This window comes from Clupea harengus, chromosome 2 (assembly GCF_900700415.2).
Source record: "Clupea harengus chromosome 2, Ch_v2.0.2, whole genome shotgun sequence".
NCBI lineage: Eukaryota > Metazoa > Chordata > Actinopteri > Clupeiformes > Clupeidae > Clupea > Clupea harengus.
Genome location: NC_045153.1, coordinates 17,472,107 through 17,482,106, shown reverse-complemented (window position 1 = coordinate 17,482,106; position 10,000 = coordinate 17,472,107). Strand labels below are relative to the sequence as shown.

Genomic DNA, 10,000 nt, shown 5'->3' with positions numbered 1-10,000 from the left:
CCCAATCCAATCATCTGCCCAATGGACCTCCTATGATCAGGAACTCTCTTTTGCTGCTCTTCAAGTGAGATTATGGACTCATAAGTAAAAAATAAATGAAAAAAACTAAAGCAAAAAAAAATAGTGAGGTACAGAATGGTACATCCGCGTTGACTTATGGTTTCTTCCTCATGGATAGATAGGGTTGATTTTTAGAGGCATAATTGTTAATCCTTAAGTATATTCCTTTTTTCACTGGTTTCATTGCTCATTTTAACAATGGAGGGGCCAGTGCACCTCCCCTACATAAACCTGTGAATCGAGGCTGCAATGAGAACATGGGTACGTACACAAACACACACACACACACACACACACATACCATACCGCACAAACACACACACATACACACACCCTCTGTCTCTTAGCACATGGCATGTATTTATTTATTTATATGTGTGCAATTACACACATATGTATGTGTGTGGTTTTACCCGCATGTGTGGTCATAGCACTGCAACTGAGGTGACATTTCAGATATATCTATCTAGCTATCTAGCTATATATATGCATATATATATATATATATATATAGATAGATATAGATATATATCTATGTGTAATATATATATATATATATACCCCAACAAATTCAATAAGCAGTTGCTTGATACACCCTACCTCAGACTGAGCCAGGTTATTACTTGTGTATGAGACAAAAAGAGTATATATTGGAGAAAAAGAAAAATATAACTAATTTATTTTCAGAGCTGAATGTTTTTTTTTTTTTCCTAAAACACCAATCCAAAGCCTTATTGACTCTTCTGTAAAATATTTTTTTTCTGAAGATGATTCATATGGACCTAGACATACAGAAACACATACTTACAAAGATATGTCATTTGTCATGGAAACTGAATGTCACATACCTGTAGTCGAACCCAGCACCTTCATATATATATAGCAAAAGTGGACCTCGGCTGCGATCAAAGATTTCTTATATTACTATAATAGCGATTATTATTATGTGATTTCTGTTTTTTTTTTTTTTAAAGTATAGTACTATTTATCACCACTCTCAAAGGTCACGAAAGGAATATAGGTAGTGCTTGGCCCATGAGTTGATACATGCTGAATGAGTAGCGGTAGAAAGGCGTTAATACTCAGAAAAAAATGCTGGATCTTACCAGGTCGGTACACCTACTCATCAGTGCACCTCCGCGTGGGCCTTTTTGCATTCTGCCTAGGCACATCTGGACACTTTAGACTGTAAACCTTATAACCTTCATCTGTAAAATCCAACCAACTGACCCAACCCTCTAGTGATTTCTACCCATAATCCCTTATCCACTGGAGACCATTCAGGCCTCGAGGGGTTGTCCACTCCAACGCCCTCAGTGGTGAAGGCGTTGAATGATGAAGGTAGAAACTCACTCTGCCATTTTCTCTCTTTCTCTCTCTCACACACACACATACACACACACACACACACACACACACACACACACACACAGAGACTTCAGGGATTATTTTCTGAGGCTTGAAAACACCACTGCTGCTCCCCTCTGGCAAGACGTCTCAAAAACAAACAAACAAAATGACAGACAGAAAACAAACAAACAAAAAAAACAATGCTTGGTCTTGCACTTACAAACTCCTTAGATTGTAAAACACAAGACACATTTGAATGTAGAGCTTTTCTGTCAGCTCCGCCAGAGACAAATGGACTAAACGCGATGAAAACAAAACACAAAAACAAAACAGGCACGAGACAAAACAAAAACAGACAGCACGCCAAGACGTCATAAAAAAAAAACATATTTAAGAAATACTTCAGAATGAGTACGCCTCTGACAACACCAGTTTGTGTTATCCATGCAACGGTTGCCTAAGAGTTGTAAATACTGTACAGTACAGAGAATGCAACTGAAAAGTTGTCACGATTTTTTTTGGAGTGTTTTAAGTTAAACGATAATAACTTATGTCTTTTTTTTGTATATAAATGTTTGAAATGAATGAATTCCCCTCAAACAACTAAAGCACTAATGAAGGTACTCGCCAAACCCTAATGTTTGGTATGTTTTTTTGTTAGCTTTGTATGATAAATGCCACTATGAAAAATATTTTATAATGCTGTAACATTAAAAAAAAGGAGGTACATTTTCACTTATTAATATAATGATCCTAAATCTTGCTACATAAGTGCAGTCCACCAATGGCATATGCAATATTTACACTTTTTTAAAATAAAATTAGTTTACAGTAATGAACCAAATGTTTAAAGAAATGTGTGTTAACCTGTTAAAGCCTAAAACATATTTTTTTTTTGGTTTTGCTGTGCACATTGTTTTCTGCCAACTTTGAGAGAGAAAAGTGTATTTAGTGTTCTTTTTTGCTATTGGACTCTGACAGTGATTTTATCAGTGTTTTCATTCTGATTCTGTATGTAATATTTTTTCAGTATCAAACGGTTGAATACTTTTTGAGGCCTGACTGATCATGCTATGTCTTCCATTGTACATATGTCATATTACTTGCGCATTGTGATGCTAAGGATAATTTAAAACAACCCTAGTGTAATTAGCACCGCTTTAGATCTGTATTGATTCTGAATTAGTCACATGCAATAAAAAGTAACATTATTTAAGAAATTCCACAAATCTTTCTCTGGGTCTTCTTTCTTTTCCTCCCCAAGTGACCTCCTTCCCTGAGCAGTGCAGACAACAGATGTCTTCATTCATGACCCCCCTTCCACACACACACACACACACACACACACAGACAGACAGACAAACGCTTACACAATGCCACTATGTTTCATAAAGGCTGCACTCTAGTCCACTTTAAAATAAGCTCCAGTCCTTCTAGACTCAGGTGCTGATGACTTCTTCTTTGTCTTCTCTCATTCCCAGTCTGTGCCTGCTTAGTCCATATTTCCAACAAACACAGCGCTAGCGTGCCTGTTTGACAACACTGGAAAGGTCATAGGGCAATTTTTTTCTCTTGATCCCCGCAATCAGACAAGCTGATCTGCATTGTCTCCCAGATTATCGCAGAATACATAATTGCCTAATGAGATTATTATTTTACGCCCTTGGCCATATGTGGATAGATTATATATTCCCACACACATGCTAATTAAAATGGTAATTAAGGCTGGAATGGGGTGAGATTTGACTGTCTCACTCTGGTTGATGTTGGGGGAGGGGAAGGAGTGGGGAGGGGAGGGGCTAGGAGCAGACAGACCAAAACAGAAGATGAAAAATGAAAATGTGTGTTTTCAGCTGGTTCAATTCACTGCAGAGCTTAGACTCTCAACAATATAATCAGTTTAGGAGACAGTTTATGTGCCAATGACCAGACACGTTTGGGAACAAAAGCATCCGCTGCCATTAATCTTTGCCTCTTTATGTATTTATCCCATGATCCAACCAGACTTCCTGTTTTAGGACTTATGCATGCGATGTGTTTCATTATTGTGTTAGGCTGATTGAAGTTTCTTTAGTCACTGGTGAGAATTTAATTCACAGCGGTCTTTAATTGTATACAGGCTGCTTTAATGTTGTGAGCTTTAATGAGTGTTTTATCAGAGAATTTGTGTGTGTGTGTGTGTGTGTGTGTCTGTGTGTTTTGGCCAGGGATGATGGTGAGGAGAAAATGGAGGTCTCGGTGTGTGTCTGTGCTGTGCTATCCATCACGTGTGCCCTCTGTGGATCACACACAGCTCATTTAGGCCAATTAAGCGGGCTAATTGATCTCTTTAAATAATAAAAGGTAATGGATGATAGAAATGCCCCCATAGGTTTCAGAGTCTGACAGGACCCGAAGGTGGAGAAGAAAGAGAAGCTGCCTCCATCTCCATTGTGCCCACCAATCTTTTATACGTGTGTGTGTGTGTGTGTGTGTGTGTGGTGTTTGTGTGTGTGTGTGTGTGTGTGTCTCTACCGCCACATTTGGACACGGATTCACATGTGTGCATCACATTTCTCCAGCAAGGATATTAGAGGCATACCTGGCATGTTAGCGCTCTTACAGGATTAGGTTGGGGGGCCATTACCCTGAATATTCATTTGGAGAGGCTATATTTAGAGCCCGTTTCAGTTTCTCTTATCTAGTTTAGGTGGATGGGAGCATCGAGGCAAAAGTGGATCCAAATGACTGAGTTACACTTAACCAGGAGCACACTGTATCTGCTTACCACAGGCTAACAGCGCCTCTTGTATGTATGCACTTTACTAACACACACACACACACACACACACACACACACACACACACACACACACACACACACACACACACACACACACACACACACACACACACACACACACACACACAGAGAGAGAGAGAGAGAGAAACCTATAAAAAGCACAAACACAATCAGAAATATACTTGTACTCAGAAATACACACAAAAAACTTTGACAGTGTACTTTTTCAGGCTTTAGAGTACCATTCTCTTTGTGTGTGTGTGTGTGTGTGTGGTGTGTGTGTGTGTGTGTGTGTGTGTATGTGTACGTCTGAGAGAAGAGAAATATCTTTCCTTCCTGAGGGAGCATGGCAGAATGTCTGCGTGAAAAGCATTGAGGTAAATGGGATGATTCCAAGAGTAAGGAAGGGGGAGACCTAACATATGCGTGTGTATATATTTATACAGCATAGACACTCCCTGGTGTGTGTGTGTGTGTGTGTGTGTGTGTGTGTGTGTGTGTGTGTGTGTGTGTGTGTGTGTGTGTGTGTGTGTGTGTGTGTGTGTGTGTGTGTGTAACTGAGAGAGAGAGAGAGAGAGAGTGATAAAGTGAGGTTTAACCACTCATTTCCTTTACTGTAAGAGAGAACTCTCTCAGTGTGAGAACACACAAATTGTTTGTTTTCTTCAGACATAAAACTGGCTATATCCCATGGAGTTATTATGTAACATCCCACATACAGACAAATGTATATGTATATTTTCGAGGCCATGGTGTTGCCTTGCAGAAAAATCTTTCAGAGTTATGTCACACATTTATGTTAGAGGTATAGTTTTGCAGACTGCAGAGTTGCTTGACCAATAGTGAGACACTAAATTCAGCCAGAGTTAGTCACCCAGTTCTCAACCTCATTCTCACCAGCACTCCCCAGACCAACACTTCTCTCCCCTCATTCCCTACACGGTTACCAGAGTCAGCCCTTGCCCCATTGATGTCCAATTATTTCTCTCAGCATTGTTTAATGTGTATGTGAAGCCATTTAACATCATCCACAAGTGGTTGTTATCACTTTGAATCCAAGACTGTCTGTTGTTGGTGACTTTTGTTGACGGTGTTTACTGGTTGCTATGGTTGCCTATTTGCTGTGCTAGTTAACTAACTGATACTCCAAACGCACAAGTTTAACTTAGAAGTGAATTAGTTTCGTATTAACACACCCTAGCAACTGGCAACTGTTAAGATGTATCCCCATGCTAGGGATAGCCTGGACAAAGTTAGGTGGTGTTAAACCTTGCATGTTTACTCGGGTGAGGTTTGCCCCATAGCATCCCTTTGAATACGGTCAGATGGGAATACACAACATCCCTGACTTAACCGTAATAGAAGACTGAGGGGGATGGAAATGTGTTATCTATCATGTGTTGTTTTGCCTGATGCATTAACAGGTTTTGTATGTAAAAAGGGGCAAGAGAGTGGTGGTGGCGGTGGGGGAGGGGGTGTTATGGCAGGATGTTTCCTTTACCAAACGAGCCCCACGCCCCAACCTCCGTGATTCCCTGCTGGGAGTGAGGAGTAGAGTATCAGCAGGGGAGCTGAACCACAGCGGAACAAAAGGAGCTGAGTTCAGGTTCACTCGAGGTGAGCCTCAGCCTCAGCCTCAGCCTCAGCCTCAGCCTCAGCCTCAGCCTCAGCCTCAGCCTCAGCCACAGCCTCAGCCACAGCCTCAGCCACAGCCACAGCCTCAGCCTCAGCCACAGCCACAGCCACATCCACAGCCTCAGCCCCAGACTCAGCCACAGCCACAGCCTCAGCCACAGCCTCAGCCTCAGCCCCAGCCTCAGCCACAGCCCCAGCCTCAGCCTCAGCCACAGCCACAGCCACATCCACAGCCTCAGCCTCAGCCTCAGCCTCAGCCACAGACCACACCATGACCTCAGACACCTCAGACATCACACATGCTCACAGCCAATCACATCACACCCAGACTCAGTCCCCATTTACATGAATTTACATTCATTGGTTTGACAAATGCTGTTATCCAAAACGACACAAAAACAAACCTGGGGTTGATTGCAACGCCAAGCAACGGCAGCCTGTGGAGAAGCGCCTGAAAACAAGAGTGACAGAACTCAGCATCAGTTCTGCCTGACACGACTGGAGCTTCACAGGGGCAGAGGGAGTACACAAGCACGTAGTGTGTACACAAGCACGTAGTGTGTACACAAGCAGTGCGAAGAAAAGGACTGTCGATTTCTGTTTTTGCACATCCCCAGGTGGAGAGGAAAATGGCCGTGGCATCCTGTCTACTTTTGGATCATTTTTTGTTCAAGCCACTTGACCTCCGTCAGAAAGAATGACATGGAGTAAACGCTACTGCCATCTGTGAAACTGATGGAAAAGTATGCGTTACATGGAAACATCTATCAAAGGCAAAACACACTTAATACAGGAACTGGGTCTGCTAATACATTCCAGAGTTCTGTCCTCACTACACTGGAAACATTGCATTTGTATTGATGCTTGTTGTTTTTACTTCATGACACACACACACACACACACACACACACACACACACACACACACACACACACACACACACACACCACACATGCACACACACACACACACACACACACACACACACACACACACACACACACATTTCCTCTCCTAGACTTAATCTCATCTCAAAAGCATCTCAGGCAATCACACACAGACATACAAACATCTGTCCGAGTCCATGTAGAAATCTACACCTCTTTTCATGTTTTTCTAGTTATCTCTCTCTCTTTTTGTCTCTCTCTCTCTCTCTCCCTCCCACTCTCTCTTTTTCTCTCTATCTGTCTCTCTCTCTTTCTCTTTGTCTCTCTCTCTCTCAGTCACTCTCTCTGTCTGTCTCTCTCTCTCTTTCTCTTTGTCTCTCTCTCTCTCTCTCCCTCTCTCTCAGTTTCTCTCTCTGTCTTTGTCTCTCCCTCTCTCTCTGTCTGTCTCTCTCTCTCTCTCTGTCTTGTTTTCTCCTGAGCACACCTGAACAAGGCTGTCCATTGGGATGAGTAAGGGACTCTGGCACTGAGTCAAAAGGTGAGATCACTGTCGTTCCCTCCCCCTCTCTTTAACTGCTCTCCTCTCCTCTTCTCTCTCTATTCTCCCTCTTCTCCTTTTGTTGTTCTTCCCCAGGACTATCATCACTGACAGGAAAGGGTGTGACTCAACCAGGATCCTCCACCTGTGAGTGTGTGTGTGTGTGTGTGTGTGTGTGTGTGTGTGTGTGTGTGTTTGTGTATGTGTTTGTGTTCCAAACTCACCTGGTTGTCCAGTCAGGACCGTGAGAACCTAAAAGAGTTCCAAGAAAAACATAATGAAAAATCACCTGCAACAGCTGGATTTGTGGTCCACTCAAAGGATCAAAACAGGATGACCTAACACACACACACACACACACACACACACACACACACACACACACACACACACACACACACACACACACACACACACACACACACACACACACACACACACACTCGAACAAAGTATAAGGTTTGTGACAAACAAGCAGGTGGTCTGTAATAAGGTTGACCTTGACCCACAACCTACAGATGACCTACAGTTACACACACGTACATACACATACACATACACACAAACGTACACATACATACACATACACACACACACACACACACATTCATACACACACACATGCATGCCTCTTGAACATGCGTGCTTAGTATCTATAAAGTCCACACAAACAGATCCATGTAATTTGAGATAGCCTCCAATGGATGATAAAAATCTATGTCTCATCCATTACCGGGAAATTTAAACAAATGAAACACCCACACATCCCCTCCCTGTTTCTCTCTCTCTCCCTCAGACACACACACAGAGAGAGAGAGAGAGAGAGAGAGAGAGAGAGAGAGAGAGAGAGTATATTGTGAAAATGTATCATTGGGAAAGTCACTCTGATTTCACAACTGTTGTGGAGCTGGCAGCAGCAGCAGCCGGCTCTCTCTCTCTCTCTCTCTCTCTCTCTCTCGTGCCCTCAGAGACACCACCTCTTCCTGGGGAACCCAGCCCCTACGGCTGCTAAGACAACTCTCCACTCTTCCTCTCACGCCTCCTCTCCTCTCTCCCTCCTCATCCCGCTCTTGCACAGCACTCCCTTGCTCAGACATGTCTGAGGAATTCATCCTCTTTCTCTGCCTCTCTCTCTCCCCTCTCTCTCTTTCCCTCTCTCTCTCTTTCTCTCTTCTAGTGATTTTCCCTCCCTCTCCCCCTCTTTCTTCCTCTCCGGCTTGTTTACCTTCAGCCAGTGCTCTGGCGCTCCGTGGCTCATTCCCAGGGTTCACACACGGGACGTCGGGAATGTTTGCTCCGCTTCGGCGGGGAAAGCGGAACCTCACTGACCTTTCTCACAGGGGGTACTCGAAATAAGAGGGGGGAGGAGAGAGGGAGACAGAGAGACAGAGGGAGAGAGAGAAGAGGGAGAGAATGGGAGAGAGAAAGCGGAAGAGGATTAACAATCCTTTATTAAACCATTGCCTTATTTTCTCACATGCTTCCACCAATAAAACATTTACTACATTACAGTTCCTCACACACAAAGCCTACATGCTCACATAAAGAATACTACCCTAACCCTGTCACACTTTAAAAACCATCTGCCCACCACCACCCACTTAACACAGCAGCCCCAGAGCCCAAACAGATTGTCATTGCTGTAATCACTTTTAAAATAAGCATATTCCATTTTTAACACGGCCTTCCACAACCCTCTAAAAAAAAAACGTCAACAGAATCAACTGAACCCGCTCCCAATATGTTGTTCACCCAAGTCCTCCTAAAGTCCATCTTAGCTGACCCCAGTAGGACATATAACCGACCATCCTCACAGTTCTCTTTAACCTTGTACCTGAGAGAGAGGGAGAGAGAGAAAGAATGAAAAAATAAGATGCTATAAGGGGAGGAAGACTGGGAATAGTGAGATAACAAGAGGATCAGTCAAACAAACAAACACGGAGGCTGAAAGAGAACTAGGGATCCTGTAACCCCCAGCCCCTCTCCACATCCCTGCCAAAGCTCACTTGTGCTGGACTACAGGCCATAATACCCCCCTGACCGACTGTGAACTTTAGAAACAAATACACCATCTTGGCTCCAGTCTTATAAGGAGTCATTACACAACCAAGTACAGGCACTGTGATCTAACCACATTGAGAAAAAGACCGGGACACTGACAGGGTCACATAAAGAGCCATCAGAGCGAAAACACTTGTGTGTGTGTGCGTGTGTGTGTGTGTGTATGAGAGAGAGTGTGTGTGTGTGTGTGTGTGTGTATATGTGTGTGTGTGTGTGTGTGTGTGTGTGTGTGTGTGTGTGTGTGTGTGAGAGAGAGTGGGCAGGTTACATTTGAACGGGCATTGTATTGTTATCTGGGCCCAATGACGTGCATAGAGGTGCATGGTGTTACTGCAGGACTGCTGACACAGATACAAAGTCCCAACATTCAGCACACCTGCTCAGACTTTACCTCACATTACCCCGACACACACACACACACACACACACACACACACACACACACACACACACACACACACACACACACACACACACACACACACACACACACACACACACACACACAGATTTAAATAATCACATGTCTACACATGCATGCACACAAAGACACACACACACATTTACAAAATCACACACATATACACATACACAGAGACACAATCTCATCTAAGGCCAGAGGGTGTATTTGTGTGTGTGTTTTGGTGTGTGGGGGTGTGTGTGCCTGTGTGTATGTGTGTGTGTGTG

General features: G+C 43.4%; 1 protein-coding gene across 1 annotated transcript in view; it reads left to right on the top strand.

Moving 5' to 3' along the window:
• irs2b (insulin receptor substrate 2b) overlaps nt 1-2,639 on the top strand; it is a 17,379-nt gene extending 14,740 nt beyond the window's left edge. Inside the window, exon 2 of the mRNA XM_031584934.2 lies at nt 1-2,639. This exon is cut by the window's left edge and continues 284 nt beyond it. The gene's annotated coding sequence lies outside the window, so the exon portion shown is untranslated.
• Nucleotides 2,640-10,000: the final 7,361 nt, after the last annotated feature.